Source organism: Malaclemys terrapin, chromosome 1 (assembly GCF_027887155.1).
Source record: "Malaclemys terrapin pileata isolate rMalTer1 chromosome 1, rMalTer1.hap1, whole genome shotgun sequence".
Classification (NCBI taxonomy): domain Eukaryota; kingdom Metazoa; phylum Chordata; order Testudines; family Emydidae; genus Malaclemys; species Malaclemys terrapin.
The window spans coordinates 284,321,728-284,338,748 of record NC_071505.1 but is presented as its reverse complement, the minus strand read 5'-3'; positions in this window follow the sequence as shown (position 1 = coordinate 284,338,748).

Genomic DNA, 17,021 nt, shown 5'->3' with positions numbered 1-17,021 from the left:
CCTTCACTCTCCCGAACCTAGAGGTCTCCGCCTTGTGTGTGTCTTACCTTTGTAGTTTTAGCTGTTCTCATTTATTGAGACCCCACACTGAGCCTGAAGGGGTTAAAGGACAGTACTGGACCCAGGTAGTGCCCCCCATCCAGACCAGCAGAGCCTGCTCCACCTGGAGAAAGGGTTGAAAAGGGAGCAACCCAGCTCAGAAGGAGGAAGGCTGGGGAGGAGGACAGACCTACAGTGAAGGATCCTGGTACGGGTACTGGAGAAGCCTTCCTGAGGGAAGAAGACTACATGTTGAGCCTGATTGGGGCTGATGATTTTAGTTGCCTTTTCTTTTTTTTGGCTGGAGGAGAAAGATGGATGGTAGGAAGTGACCCACGGAGGTTAACTTGCGAGGCACCTTCAGGGGCCAGACACAGTTGATTCTCCTAGGGCCTAGGTTGGAGCCTGGTTAGTGGGCAGGCCTGGGCTCCCCTACCAACTTCCCTTGCTACAAGAGGGACCTAGAGCTTCTGCCCACCTCAATACACCTCTGATTAATAGAGGGACTGGACTGGAAATCCTATCCACATGAAGGAGATGCTAAGGTTGCTAACCAGTAGGTCGTCTGACCTACAGGGGACCCTATCACAGATATACACAACAGCATGGTTATAAAATATCAAGGTCACCCTGAGGTCAAGCTGTTCTTTGTTGGACAGATGTTGAGAAACACAATAAATTAGGCTACTTATGTTGATGTTCTTGCACTGTACATCTGGATCTTACATTTTTAGGACCTCTGAAGGTGGGAGCACTTCTGGCCTATCAGACATTTACTTGCTTAGTAATTCATCTTTTTATTCATTCTCACCAAATGAAGTATATGTTAATTTGGCAGCAAATACCATAAATTCTTAGTATCAGAGGAGTAGCCGTCTTAGTCTGGATCTGTAAAAAGTGACAAAGAGTCCTGTGGCATCTTATAGACTAACAACCATCTGACAAAGTGAGTATTCACCCACAAAAGCTTATGCTCCAATTCGTCTGTTAGTCTATAAGGTGCCACAGGACTCTTTGTCACTTTTTATAAATTTTTAGGTAGCTGGAATAGGGGATCCACACTCACTAGAGAGATATCAAGTAACATGGTTATTTAAAGCTGCAGTTAAAGGGTTAGAATTCTAAAATCCATAAGGATAAAAGCCCAAATGTTTATCATTATCATCTGTCTCCTAAGTATTATATTAATTATTAGAGATGGCCCATGCCAAAATCCCAGATCCAAACACCACTAAAGTCTGGGCAGAGGATTTTGGAATCTGGACATGGACTAGGTTTTCCTCATGTCTCTCACATCAGGCCAAACCGTAAATCCAAGGAAGCTTACAGATCTAAAAGAATCAGCATGGATATGCTTGTCTATAATCAGGATAATTGCCAGCAGCACAGTTTCTATGCTCTAACCATGCCTGAAACCAGACTAACTAGGTTCAGGGTATTTGAAGACTACATTTGTCACCAGAGTTGCTTCAACACCTTTTCCCCTTTTTCTCAATGATCTTTCCCCCAAATTGTATATTAGCCCCTTATTGATCATTAGTAAGATTGTCAGTGTCAGTAGATAATTTCTTAAGCAGGGGCTTCACCGGTGCTTCCTTAAGAATTTCTGGCAACCTATTCTTCTGAAGCAGGGGTCGGCAACCTCCGGCATGCGGCCCATCAGAGTAATCCGCTGGCTGCGGTTTGCTGTTCCCAGCCACTGGGAACTGCGGGGGCCGTGCCTACAGAAGGTCAACATAAAAAAAAAGTCTCGCGCCCTGCCAGCAGATTACCCTGATGGGCCACATGCCGAAGATTGCTGACTCTTGTTCTGAAGTAATTGACACTCTTCCCAAAAGTAGAATCAATAAGTCTCCACTGACTCATTGGCCGAAGAGGAAATGTAGTGAGGTCTCAGATTCTAGCCTCGAATTCCCTCAGTGCATTCATTAATTTAGTATTCCACACCGCCCCACTCCACCCCCACCCAATGACCACTAAGCCAATCTCGAAATCAGTTTCAAAGTACGGCCAGAAGTAGGAATTAAGCCAAAACCCAAAAGTTTTATGGCTGACATGGAACCATGAAATCTTGAAGTGATAAGTATTGACATTAAAATCACCAAGTATAATCAATCTCAGCAATGTATAACAGAACCTTTGTGATGAAACCAAAACTAGCATGTAGGCTGAAATGTGATCCCATCTGAAGAATCTTATAGAAAATGGACACACTTATTCAGTTCTAGCTGTAGATTGAGAACCTGCTGATGTTTCTGGAGATCTACAAAACTGGATTATGGTTTTCAGACTGTACTGTAATTTCTCTTTAATGAGAGGTAGGACCTCTGCAGATTTGAAGATGGTTGACAGCCTCTTCTTACTTGATGAAGTATCAATGGTACCTGTCATTACACCATTACAGCCTTTAGGTAAACCAGAAGGTGGAATCTAGAAACCTAAGGAAATACTTATGAGATGAACTCATTGAAGTGTTGGTGTATGCATTATATTACATATTTTTCATTTAAAAGAGTCATCTCTTAACGCCACTGAGCTTGAGCAACAAATCAGATGATTATCATTGACTCTCATAAAAATATGCTGCGGGAGAAGGGATAGCTCAGTGGTTTGAGCATTGGCGTCCTAAACCTAGGGTTGTGAGTTCAATCCTTGAAGGGGCCCACTTGGGGATCTAGAGCAAAATCAGTACTTGGTCCTGCTAGTGAAGGCAGGGGGCTGGACTTGGTGACCTTTCAAGGTTCCTTCCAGTTCTAGGAGAGGGGATATCTCCATATGTATATAATTTTTTTGGATAATAATTAGGAACTAAATTCAACAGAAGAAATAAGGAGAAGGGGGGGGAATACTTTCACATTCACTTCATTTCCCTTTGTTTAGATTAGAAATGTGACAATGAAATTATCATTGCTAGCCGATGTGGATAGTTGAGAAACACACAGTCATGCTGAACATAATTTTGTTTGGCTTCCAAGTATTTTGGGATGATGCATGAGCATGTTTTATAATCAGATCATCTCTTTCAGTGAACAATGAGAGGAACACTCCCCTCCCCACCCTTCCGTCTATATGGAAAATTCTCCTTCATCCAGAGTCTCACATGGTACAAAATGTCCTAGCTGCACTGAAGTCTGGAGCTATGTTTATTTACACCAGCTGAAGATCTTGCTCTTTATTTCTATAGTTGTGTACAATACTCACGATGAAACTCACCTGAATTTCAGGCCAACTTCATTAGAAAATTCACAGACCTTTCAACTGAATCGGGGCCCAGTTTTAAGAACTCTTTGGGCCAGCTTTCCATCTAAATCATATCGATGTCATTGTTAGCATTGCTTGAAGGTAAACCAATTTAAAACTCAGTGGTTTCAACAGAGTTGTCTTTTGAGATGCCGAATTTATTCAAACTTGAAGCTTAAGTCAAACCTTGGGAGGTGCAAACCTCCTTGGACTGAAATCAAAGAAAATATTCACAGAAAGTCTTGGGAGGTGAAACTGCCAAACTGTACATGACTCTGCATATTTCTTTACTTCCTTCAGGGAGAATACTTGAGATTGTTATGGAAGAGCAAAACTTAAACAAGCCTCTGTTGCTATCAGATGTATCTTTAGTTTCCAGATCATTTGTCGTGGTTTTTTTAATTGTCCCTGAGAATGTTCCCACACAGCAACCAGCCAGAGGATTGTTCAATTCAATTGTCAGCTGAGGCATTAAAATACAATAATGAGTAATGATATTTCACATGGAACAGTGCATTAGCATTATTTATTTAATATTTACTGAAAGACTCTTTTAGTCTCATTCATCTTCGTTTCTAGGATTAAGCATTTTGAGGCATTATAGTGGGGTGGGGCAATTTATTTGGGATTCTTAATTGATGCTCAACATCCTCTTTAAACAATGAAGCTCCTAAATACCCAAATCCCTTTGGAGTTTCTTGAAGCACTGTGCAATTTTTTACTTTCTGTAATCTTTTTTTTTTCCATTTTGTTTTAAGGTCTATATAGATATATCTTTTCATCCAGCTGGTGTCTGGAGTCCATTGCAAATTTTGAAGAGCAACAAAGTCACATCAGCTCCCTCTCATATCCCTCCGTGCCTCATTCATACAGCCAGGAACACAAGCTTGCCTTATGGCCTCACTCTGCCTTCGGCCTATTTTCTGCTGCATTAGGTATCACAACAACACGAGAGATGCAGAAAATATAAAAATAAACAATTCAAATACAAACCCCTGTTATGGAGACTGTTAATCATGTGCTTTTTTCACCTTTTTCTTTGTTCTGCATTGTATAAATGGGTGCAGTTGTTAGAGGGGAAAAAAGACTGTATTAATAACAAAAACATCCCAAAGGTATCCTTATTCATATCTGGTAAACACACTGCTGACCAAAGAAAAATAAAGCAAGAATATGAACACTGCAATAAACAGTGTAGTGAGTAGTGAGATTAGATGTAATTGGAAGTAGATCACTTACTTTACATTTTATCTGTTTGTTACCAGATAGTCTGAGTCAGGAGTCAGCAACCTTCGGCATGCAACCCACCAGGGTAATCCACTGGGGGGCCACAAAACGTTTGTTTACATTGACCATCCTCAGGCATGGCCCCCTGCAGCTCCCAGTGTTCGGGAACGGTGAACTGCGGCCATTGGAAGCTGCAGGGGGCTGTGCCTGCAGACAGTCAACCTAAACAAAATGCCTCGCGGCCCCCAGCGGATTACCCTGATAAGCCACATGCTGAAGGTTGCTGACCCCTGGTCTAAGTTATTATAAATCAAACATGAGAGAAGTGTTTTAAATAACGAGGTGTCCAATGGCACCTTAAAGACTAACAGATTTATTGGAGCCTAAGCTTTCATGGGTAAAAAGCCCACTTCTTCAGATGTTACCCACGAAAGCTTAGGCCCCAATAAATCTGTTCGTCTTTAAGGTGCCACCAGACTCCTTGTTGTTTTTGTGGATACAGACTAACATGGCTACCCCCTGATACTTGGGCATTTTAAATGTTTTACTTTTTCAGTTTTCTCATTTCCTGACAGTTTTAGAAACAAGATAATTAGAATCTACATAGTAGTTATTATGTTTTTTTATGGTCAATTTTTTACTGACTTCAAAAGCAAACTGCTGTTAGAAAGAAAGAGAGAGATTTCACAAATGTTTGATATATAATGACTTAGACTGTATGGTTTTCTTATATGACGAATCTGGAGTTCTGTGGGTAGTGTAACTTTATTTGTTTTTGTAATTTATAGTTAGGGCCCTACCAAATTCACGGTCCATTTTGGTCAATTTCAAGGTCCTAGGATTTTAAAAATCATAAATTTCATTATTTCAGCTATTTAAATCTGAAATGTAATGGTGTTATAATTGTAGGGGTCTTGACCCAAAAAAAGAGTTGTGGGGGGAGTCGCAAAGTTATTGTAGGGGGGATTGCAGTACTGTTACCCTTACTTCTGTGATCCTGCTGGAGGCGGTACTTCAAAGCTAGGCAGTTGGAGAGTGGCAGCTGCTGGCCAGGAGCCTAGCTCTGAAGGCAAAGTCACTGCCAGCAGCAGTGCAGAAGTAAGGATGGCATAGTATGGTATTGCTACCTTTACCTCTGCACTACTGCGGGTGGGGCACTGCCTTCATAGCTGGGTGCCCGACCAACAGCTGCCACTCTCCAGCAGCCCAGGTCTGAACACAGCATAGAAGTAAGGGTGACAATACCGTGACGCCCCCAGCAACTCCCTTTTGGACCAGGACCCTCAATTTTGAAAAATGCTAGTCTCCCCTCTGAAATCAGGGGAGAGGGATAGCTCAGTGGTTTGAGCATTGGCCTGCTAAACCCAGAGTTGGGAGTTTGAGGGGGCCATTTAGGGATCTGGGGCAAAAATCTGTCGGGGGATTGGTCCTGCTTTGATTTCACAGGAGGAGACCAGATTTCATGATCCGTGATGTGTGTTTCATGGCCATGAATTTGGTAAGGCCCTATTTATAATAGGGGTATCCTGGGGCCTTAGCTAGGTGCTGCTTTTTATTTTTTGTATAAATCTTAGTACATAAATATATATAATATAGATAAAATCATATAAATGTAAGGCTACAAGGGAACTCAAGAAATTATCAAGACCAGCCTCTTGCATGAATGCTTTCATGGACTTCAAGGCCAGAAGGGACCATCATAATTATCTATTCTGTAACACAGGCCAGAGAATTTTGCCCAGTACTTACTGCATCAAGTCCATGGCTTCTGGTTGAGTTAAAGCGTATCTTTTAGAAAGATACCCAACCTTGAGTTAAAGATTTCAGGTGACAGAGAAGCCACCACATCCCTATGTGAGCTGTTCCAATAGTTAATGACCCTCACTGTTAAAAATGTGCACCTTATTTCTAGTGTGACTTTGTCTAGCTTCATATCTCAGCCATTGGATCTTTTCATGCCTTTGTTTGTTAACTGAAGAGCTCTCTACCATAAGAACTCTTTTCACTATGTATATACTCATACACCATGATGAAGTCACCTCTAAACTTTCACTTGGCTAAACTAAATAGATTCATCTTCTTTAGTCTCTCACTGTAAGGCAGGTTGTCCAAATCTTGAATCGTTTTTGTAGCTCTTTTCTGAACTCTTTCCTACTTGTGAAATCATTTTTAAATTGGGGTCCCCAGAAGTGAACATAGTATTCCACTGTGTATTATGGCAATACCACTCCCTACTTCTATTCAATATTCCTGTAGCTATACATCCCAGGATTGTATTAGTCCTCTTAGCTACAGCACTGCAGTGGGAGCTCATGTTCAGTTGGGTATATGCCATGTGCCATAAGTCCATTTCAGAGCCACTGCTTTCCAAAATACAGTTGCCTGTTCTGTAAGTGTGACCTACATTATTTGTTCTTATATATGTGACCTTGCATTTCATTGTATTTAAAACACAAGCTATTCAAGTGAGCCCTGCTTACTCAGTGATCCAGATTGCTATATTGGCCTACCTTCCCCTTATCAAATTTAACACTCCACCAATTTTTGTATCATTGCAAACTTTATCAGAGGTTCCCAGTAATCCCGAGAAAAATCACCACCCAGATTTTTGATCCATATGTCTATTTCCATATCTCAAGTCTCTATGTAATACTAAAGTATATTATGTGCATATCACAAGATAGCACAGATACTTAATACAAAGAAAAGTACTGTGGGAACTAGCATTATAGTTTTAAAAACAAAACTGGGATGTACATAAAGGAAAGTTCAGACATTTGCAAATGAATTCAACATGTTCTTAATGATAAAAGTCAACATCTAGCTGAATGTTACAGGTGATCAAAGACAATTTTGTGGAAACACTGACATGTTTGGACAGAGACACCATAAGTTACATGCAAAGTGAAAGATACTTGGATTCTATCAAACACTGAGAGCAGTGAAAGGGTTTAATAAGACCCTATTGCTTCATCATTCAAGCCGTGTGAATCAGCCCTGCATTAAATATTTTAGTTAAATAGTCTCCACTGTTAGGGGGAAGAAGTGGTTGTCTGCTAATATCCAAACACTAAAGTGAGGCTTAACTAATTAGGCATCCCTGCCATGCAAACTTAACTTTTAAAATCTGATTCATTACAATATTATTTATGCTATAGTAGTGGATTCAGTTAAAGATGTATTGAATGTTGCATTCTGCATTTTTATAGTGGTGTAAACACATACTGATGCGAAACCAATTTTTATGAACCATAAAAAGTGTACTTTAGTTTCATACTACACAAAGAATTAAGGACTATTTGAAGACTTGAGGAAGTTGAAAATATTCTATTCATCATATTTGTTGACCTTATTTTAATAAATTTGTTATTGCACTGATGCTATTTATTTGATCAATATTTTCTAGGTTTTCGATGCAAATTTTGTTCCCAGGCAATACACTCTGTTGTTCTTTGTTATTTTCCTTTCCATTTAAAAGCTTTCCTTACCTTAACTCAAAAGAATTTCTGACATTTGTGTATGATTTTAATGTATTGTGATTGTCATATTAATCTTTCTCTGAGTGGGCACATGCTCTCAACTAAGTCATGTTGGCTGTTGGTGTAAAGAATAGAGAAGTCAATTCACAGACATGAAAGCTGGCAAACAGAAAGCAAAAGGCAAACACAACTAGGAATAATAAACAGCTTTTCCCGAAGGCCGTAAGATTTTAAAAAGGTCCTCACTGAAGAAAGTGGAGCACAGCTTTTAATTTTTTCCTCTTCTGTATTATTTAGCTTTCACTTTAGGATTAAGGATGTTAACTTTAAGAGGCAGCACCATGATCCTGTCAAAAACAATACATGATGATCCATAAGGAAATTGCCTTATGATATACTCAGTGTGTTCCCAAAAGCATCAGCTCCTTCAGTGTTCTGCACCCACTGCTTCATGGCTGAGAGATAATGCCATTTGTTTCTTTAAAAATCTTTGCTAATCAGATTTTACGGTTTTGTGATGAGTACATTTGTGACTTAGCTTGACATTGACACTAAATATTTTCTGTTTAGATTTCTACAAAGTGAATTTTGTGTCATGTTTGTCTTTGTAACATTATTAAAAATGTGCAAAATAGGCCAGACCCCTTTATAGCCTTTGATGGATGTTTGAAACTGGGAAGTCAGATATGAGCTAGATGATACAGAATGGAATTCAATATAGTCAAATGAGCAGCACATACCTATTTGTAAGAAGTCTGACAAACATTTATTCCATTTATTTAGTTTTGTATATTGGTCCAGATCCTCAGCTGTTATAATTCAGCATAGCACCATTAACTTCAACTGAAGTCAATAGAGGTCTGACAATTTACACCAGCTAAGGATCCAACCTAGGAATCCCACTTTTAAATAACTTTTAATCCCTTAAATGTTTCAGGTTCGTGGCAAGTATTTAGAGAAATAGATAACAATAACTGATAGTCATGCCCCACGCTATGTACTATGTATCAGCAAAAATATTTTGAGCCATATTTGTTATGTGTGTTGTTCCTTATATACTGGTACAAATCCAGAATAATGCCATTAATTCAAATGGAGTTCAATACAAATTGAACTACTCTGGCTTTATAACTGAGAGTAAAATTTGGCCCATATTGCATAAGCAATCTGAGTAGGTTGTATTTAAATAAAAATATCACTGCTGCTTTCAGAAATAAATTGACACTCAAATTTTGGGAAATAAGTGAACAAAAAGTATCACCAAAAAGCTAGAACAGACAGGCAAAAGCACACAACAGATAGTAAGGAAAGAGACAATTACTATGTTTATTACATATTTGTAGTATTACAGGACTGGTTAAACTTCTCTGCATAATACAAGTAAAATGTAAATAAAAACTAAAATGTATTGGCTATTGGTTCTTTCCAATAGGAACTCTGTCTCTAGATAGATGTTTGTCAAGCTATCTTGATTGACTCCAATGATGGTTCAAAGATAATTTTTCTTCTTTGGTATGGAAAAGCCATCTCTAGCCTTCACTCTACCTATCTTCATTGTAGAAGTACTGATTGATGTCTGCAGTTAACAGACGTAAGATCGGATTTACAAGTAAGCAGCCAACAAGCATGTTTTGACAGCCAGTTGTGTTAGTGTACGTGTATATGTAGGAGAGTTTAAAATTAAAAATGCCCATTTCTAGATATTTGACCTTATTAAGATTCTGTTGTGCTATGTGCTCTTTTTTTAAGCCTTGTTTACTATTGATGTGATACTTTAATGTTTTGAGTACTTACCATAACAGTCACTTAGTCTGTGAGCCAATAAAATATACTTCTAGAAAGCTCCAACAAATCAGAGTGGTAGCATTTTCATAGCCACTTTGCACAGGTATTATACAATGTGAAAAGCAATAGAGATTAAGGTGCCTTTGTCTTTACTGGATGAAAACTTACTGCACTTCAGTTGTTGCGTTGAAATAAGGGCCTTTCTGAGCTACAGCTCTGGGTTGTTTAGTATTTTAATGCTGCAGCGGGTGCAGATAATTCATCACATTTCAATTTTATTTTTATGATTACTATATACAGAGACATCTCGCAGTTACACTAGCTAATTTAAAGCAAGCCAGGCAGAATTTGACTGTCTGTTGGACATAAAAACTTGAATGGTCCAATATTTTCTCCAGTTAAATCTTAATAAAATAAGAGTGCTTCTAACAGATTCACATCACAAATTAAGCTTGTTGTAATTCTTGAAATTATTTAAAACGGCTGTATGATCAAATTGAAAAACACTGGCTTAATTTTCAGCTTGGCATTTCCTCTTTAAAAAGTGAATTTGGTGCTTGTAAAAGGTACTGAACTGAGAAAATTGGAGAACAGAGCTGGCTATGCACATGTAACTCAAGTTAGCACAAGGGTGTTCTGAGTGGCAAGATCAAGTATAGAAAGTTTCTAAGTCTGTTACTCACTTCAAGTTAGTGGATCTGATCCTTGGACTTCTTTTAATTCCAGGAGTTCAAGGTTTGGTCCCCAGGGACAGTCCAGCCACATAGATGTCCTTACACACACACAAGAGGTAAAGGGAATGTAGTTAATGGCAGTACAAACTTCCTTTGATGGTCCATTTAATGTGCATTCACTCAGATCCAGCAGGATCATTTTTAACCATGAAAAAAGATTGTTCAGTCTCAATGACTCTTTGGACTCTCTGCTGATACTGCCAATAAGGGAGCCAATTAATGCTGGATGACATTGTGGGTTTTGGTGGGATGTGGATATTTGTCCGCTGGCCCCTGAAACAAGCCCACTGACTCATTTTGTAGAGGCCACGAACCAGCTGACAAATGGTAGTGATTTTTGATCACTACCGACTTATGCCAGATTTGAACAAAGATAGTAAAATGTTCCATATTCCATTACAATCCCCTAAGCCATCCAGGTCCCTCACAGCCTAACATTGGAAAACATATTTGGTCAAATTGTCAAAATGTCAGGGACCCAACTGGGACATGGGCAGTTGGACCTAATGGCTGGAGCCATGGGGCTAGCCAGGCTGGAGGTTAGAGTGGAGTCAAGGATCAGGACCCTGGAATGAGACATAGCTGAGAGCAGAACAAGGGATCAGAAGCCAAATGCCAAAGACAATTGGGAGCCGGGGATGTGGTCAGGAAGTGGAGCCATGGTTCAGAACCAGGGTCAGAAGTCAAATCCAGAGCCAATGGATGAGATAGAGACATAGTGGGGAAGCAGATCAAGGGATCAGAGCCATGGATCAGACACTGAATACCAGAACTAATTGGTGAGCTGGAGACACTGTCAGGAAGCAGAGCCAACCTCAGAGCCAGGGGTGTCAAGGATGGAGAGGGCAGGGGCTGAAGAGGGCAGGAGCAGGCATAGCAGGCAGGAAGCTGAAAGCAGGACCAAACAAAGCTGCAGGCATGGAACACGTTGAACAGCCAGCAAACTCTGGCTGTTGCTGGGTCAAGTAGTAACTAGCCTCACCTCTCCTCCAATCGGGAAGTGCAATGGTGAAAAGTGAGTATGAACTGTGGAGCATGAACATTCCCTTCTGGTTCCCAAGACCATTCGTCTGGGCCATAACCTTCCCAGTCCACCAGATGGGGTGCTGGAACAATTTGTATAGTGGGGATGCTGACAAACATTGAACAAAACTTTAAACTTGTATATGATGGAAACCACTTCAAGCTAGGGGGTGTGGCAGCACCCCTAGCACTTCTAGTTCCAGCACCAATCCCACCAGATAGTAAAGTCGACCTTGGTTTTGCTCAGAAGCCATGGTTTCTTGGATTTCATATTCTTCCTGACCCTGAATCTCCGTCGGAGGGGGAGGTGTAGCTGAACAGTCAGGAAAGGGATTTTCTGTGTAGGGCTTCAGGAGGGACACATGACACACTGGGTGGACTTTCAAATATTTGGGAAGCTTAAGTCAGAATGCTAGTGGATTGACTTGTTCAACTATCTTCAATGGACCCATTCTAATCTGGTAGATGGGTGGGAGGATTTGAGAGGTTCTGCAGACAGCCAGACCTTGTTCCCCACTCTTAGTGTTGGTGCAACTTGATGGTCTCAGTTGGCATGGCATTTATGTGTTTCCTTGGTGGCTTCCAGATGTTCCATAAGTTCTTGGTGAACTTGGTGATGGTGGGTAACAAGATCTGTCACAGCAGAAACTTGCGAGTCTGCAGGTGGAACTAGATGGTGATGAGGCATAAATTGGCATAAAATGGACTGTGTCAGATGGAGGCATGGATGGAGTAATTGTAAGCAAACTCGTCATATAGCAGGAGAGTGACCCAGTCATCTTGGGGATAATTAAGGAAGCATCTAAGGAATTGCTCTAAGTTTTAATTTACTCACTCCGTATGTCCATTGGTCTGTGGGTGGTAGGCGGAGGAGGTGAAGAGTTCAGTTCCTGGGAGTTTACAGAATTTGTGCCAGAATTGTGAAGTGAATTGTGAGCCCTGTACAGACACTACTCCTAGTGGAAATCCATGAAGCTGAAAAACATGGTTTAGGAAAAGGCAGGCTGTCTCCTGAGCACATGAAAAGAAATAAAATATACCATATTAGTGAAAAAGATCAATAGCTACCAGGGTGATAGCGCAACCATGGGAGCAAAGTAGTTCTACAATGAAGTCCAATGAGGCCACACCCCAGGTTTGGGGTGGGATGGGCAGAGGCTGGAGTAGATCAAGCTGTTTAGCATGGTGGCCACTTGCTCCAACAGCACATGCCACAGGAGCTGACATATTTTTTCACGTCAGTATTCATCTCTGACCACCAGAAACTTCTTACCATCAAGTCCTGAGTTTTATGATGGCCAAAATGGCCGGCCACCAGCATGTCATGGCACATTCTCAACACTTTATGTCTGGGCTGACCTTTTGGAATGTAAAGGCACTTCTCATGATACAGTACACCATTGTGCAAATGGAAATCCGAGTTGACTAGGGTGTCAAAGGTCTGACAGATTTTAGCCAGTTGTGGGTCTTTAGGGAGTAGTGTACAAATAAGGCACATAAACTCCAAGGTTGTGGTTTTACAAATAAAATTAGATGGTCATAGCACAACATCTTGGGGAGCTGTGGTGAGGTCAGCATATTCATTCTTGTGGGAATGGGTGTCTGCTTTCCTGTTTTGTGACCAAGGGTGGAAGGTATTGATGAAATCTGGCTAAGAAAAGTGACACCCCCCTCCCCCGCAATGGATCTGCTGTTGAGTAAGATTACAGGCGCCACCTGAAGCCATTATAAGTTCTTGTGATAGGTGAGGACCTGGACTGGGAACCGAGCTCCCTCCATAAGATGTCTCCAAGCTTCAAATGCTGTTTTGAGTGTGAGCAGCTGCTAGTACCAGATACCATAGTTTTTTTCAGAAGGGGTTAGTTTACATCAGGGATTGGCAAGCTTTGGTATGCAGCTTGCCAGGGAAAGGACCCTGGCAGGCCCAGGCCAGTTTGTTTACCTGCCGCATCTGCAGGTTCGGCCAATTGCAGCTCCCACTGGCCGCGGTTTGCCATCCCGGGCCAATGGGGGCTGCAGGAAGCAGCGCAGGCCGAGAGATGTGCTGGCCACCACTTCCCGCCGCCCCCATTGGTCTGGGACGGTGAACCACGGCTAGTGGGAGCCGCGATTGGCCGAACCTGCAGACGCGGCAGGTAAACAAACTGGCCCGGCCCGCCAGGGTGCTTACCCTGGCGAGCCGCATGCCAAAGGTTGCCGATCCCTGTTTTACATGAATAAAAAAAAGTACAGCCCTGATTGTGAAGTTTGAGCGGTGGTAAAAGGTTTGGTCGGGTCTGGATGAACAAGAACAGGAGCTGAAGTGAAGGCTTTCTTTAGCTGATCAAAGGCAGACTGTACTTCCATTGATCAGACAAAACAAACCTGTTTTTGGAAGAGTGCAGTTATTGGTTTTACCTGCAGGGAGAATCCTTTAATGAAGCACTGATAAAAATTGGCAAATCTGAGAAATTGCTGAAATCCCTTTGCATCTTATGGGGTGCACCATCCAGTGATGGCAGACACTTTCCATGGATGTATTGCTAGACTGTAGGGGAAAATGATATAAACAAGGAACTCAATAAATAATATCCTTGTTGAATTTATATTTCTTTGGTTTGGTGTAAAGGCAATTCTGGGGAAGTCTATCAAGGACAAGGTGAACATGTTGCTCATGTAACATCAGGTGTTTGGAAAAGACAAGAAGATATTTAAATAGATAAATCAATCTAGCATGTCCCTGAAAATGCCATTCACTAAATCTTGACATGTAGCTGGAGCGATACATAGCCCAAATGGCATAACTAACTACTCAAAATGTCCTTATCAAGTGTGGAACTCTGTCTTCTACTCATCACCTTCCTTTATATGGACCAGATTGTAGACTCTGTGTAGATCAAGTTTAGCAAAATCCCTGGCTGTGTGAAATCTCTCAAAAAGATCATTAATATTTGGCAACGGGTAGCAATTTTTGAACTGTCACTCTATTCAGAGCCCAGTAATCAACGCAGTGGAGCAGGGAGCCATTTTTTTTGTCACAAACAAGTTTGGAGCCCCTGCTGCAGAGTTAGAAGGAAAAATAACCCCCTTCTCTAAATTCTCTCAGAGGTATTCCTAGCGTGTCTGGAGTTCTGGTTCTGAAAGGGAGTAAATATGGTTGAAGGGAACATCAGCCCCAGGCTGCAGATTGAAGGGGTAAACATAACTCTGAGATGGTGGCAAGACATCAGCTGTCCTTTGTCAAAGGCATCAGCATAGTTTTGATATTTCTCTGGAATACCCAAAGTGGATGAAGAGGTGATGGGGAGGCCAGTATCTACCATATAAGTCCATTCTTCAGTCACTGCTTCATGAGGCGGGGGTTGGGTCTGACACCTGACCTTGGGAGACATGACTGGTGGCAGAATCTTGATGTAAAGCTCAATGTGTCTGTTCCCCACTGCATAGGCAGGTTGTGGTCAACCAGTCAAGGAATACCAAAGATGATGGGGAAGTGAGGGGTGTAGATCAGTCCAATCTGCAGAACCTTCCAGGGCCATGGAGCATGGTCACAGTCAGTAGTGTCATTTGATGAGTAACTAGGCCAGAGGAGAGGGGGGACTCATCAATTGATTCCACCAAATCTGGGATGGTCTTACACTGAATGGGAATGTGATGGGTCTGAGCAAAATCTGGGTCGGAAGCTCCTGAGTCCACCGGCGCCCTCAGCATGACCTGAGTCATATCAGGATGTTGTAACCAAAGAGGAAATTGGAGGGTTGTTTGTTGATGGCTAACTATGGCCAGGGTACTGATTAACAAAATGGACTTTCCCAACTGGGGCAGTACACAAGTCTTTCTGGGGCCCTTCCCCAAAATGTAGGCGTAAATCTCAATCTCTTTGCTGGCTCCTTTCTGTGTCATTAAGACAGTGTCGAATATGGCCAGCCTGTGAGGGTTGAAAACGGGACTCCCCTTCTAGTTGATGTTCAGCCAGCTGATCATCCATGCTGATGTACAGCTTGGCTAAGGCATCTAGATTAGGTGGTGGCTGTATTGGTGGCAGCTCATCCTTAGTTTCTTCATTTAAGCAAGGCTGGAAATGATAGTACTGTGCTGCCTCATTCCATCTAGTATTGGCCACTAAGCACTGGAATTTTGTGGCGAACTTGATGACAGCTCTATTCCCCTCATGTAGGTTCCAAAGCATGCTCTTGGTGGAGTGGGTACAATTTGGGTCATTGACAAAATCATCATGGCTCAGATTAATTCCTCAAGCTACCTCAGCAGGGGGCTGGAAGTCTCTAGGATAGGGGATGCCCATACCAGGGCCTCCCTGATTAACAGGCTGATAATGAGCCCCACTTGGGCCTGGACAATGAGAAATGACAGAAGTTGTGGCATGAACAGGAGCCAACATTAATTCAGAAAGCCGCAAAATCCCCTCCTCCCCCCAAATCACTGTCAAACTGGGCTGGCAGCAGAATCTTCAGTTCCTGGTGGACCTTGGCCCCAGGTAGTAAGATCTGTACCTGCAGGACCATGATTTGGGTCTGCAGACTTTGCAAAGTGTCCATTACCTTTGTCAGGAAAACTTTATTGGCGGGGGAGGAGGGGTCAGCCTTTCAGCTGAGCCTGGTCTTTGGTCATTCTTTCTTGTGCTGCTCAAAGTGTTTACGTTTTAAAGCTTTATTAATAAAATAACAGCGAAGAGTGCTGGGGGAGGGAGGAGGGTTCCCCACATCTCTCAAAGGAAGGAAAAAAGTATTAGTGCCCCAAGCCCTAACCCACTTTTATACTCACACTTGCACTACCCAAGGCTGGCCAAGCCTGGGTGCAATGTAAGAAAAAAAGGGGGAGAGGTGGGGAGAAGTTATTGTCCTGGGCTCAGGTTGTCCTGGTACGCTGTAATCGTCAAATTGCTTTAGCTTTTAGGAGGGTTTTAAGTTCAGGGTTCCTTTGGGGGTGTTTTGTTTCATGACCTCTGTTCCTGGTGTTTTTTGTACCAGTTCAAACTGGCATTCTGTGGTCTCCTTAATTTTCCCAAATGCACCCCAGCTCCAGGGACATAAAGCTCTGCTCCCCGTCCCCCCGTGGTCTTCCTGGTTCAGTGTACTTTTTTTTATGGCTGTAAAAAAGTAAGTGTGGCTAAGTAAAAAATAAATGCAGCTGCAATTTTTTTGTTTAGCACCGTGACCTTGAACTGGGGCCAGCGTAGCGTCTTATTGTTGGACTGAGCTAGCTAGCTACAGTGTTAAGTTAAGCTGTTCTCTGCTCTTTTCCTCCTTCCCCCTTTGGCCTTCTGCAACCTGCAAAAAAATCTTTTATTTCACACTCACACCTTTAACCCTTCCCAAAATGCCCTGCAATGCTTGCAACAGCGTTAGCAATATACAATGCTAATCTGCCTTCCCCAGGGGGATCCCTTGAGGGAGGGGGGCATTGGGGTGTAACACTGTCAGGGACATGACTGTAAAGTGGGAAATTGGGCCTAATGTTGGAGCCATGGGAGTAGCCAGGTCTTGAGGTTAGAATG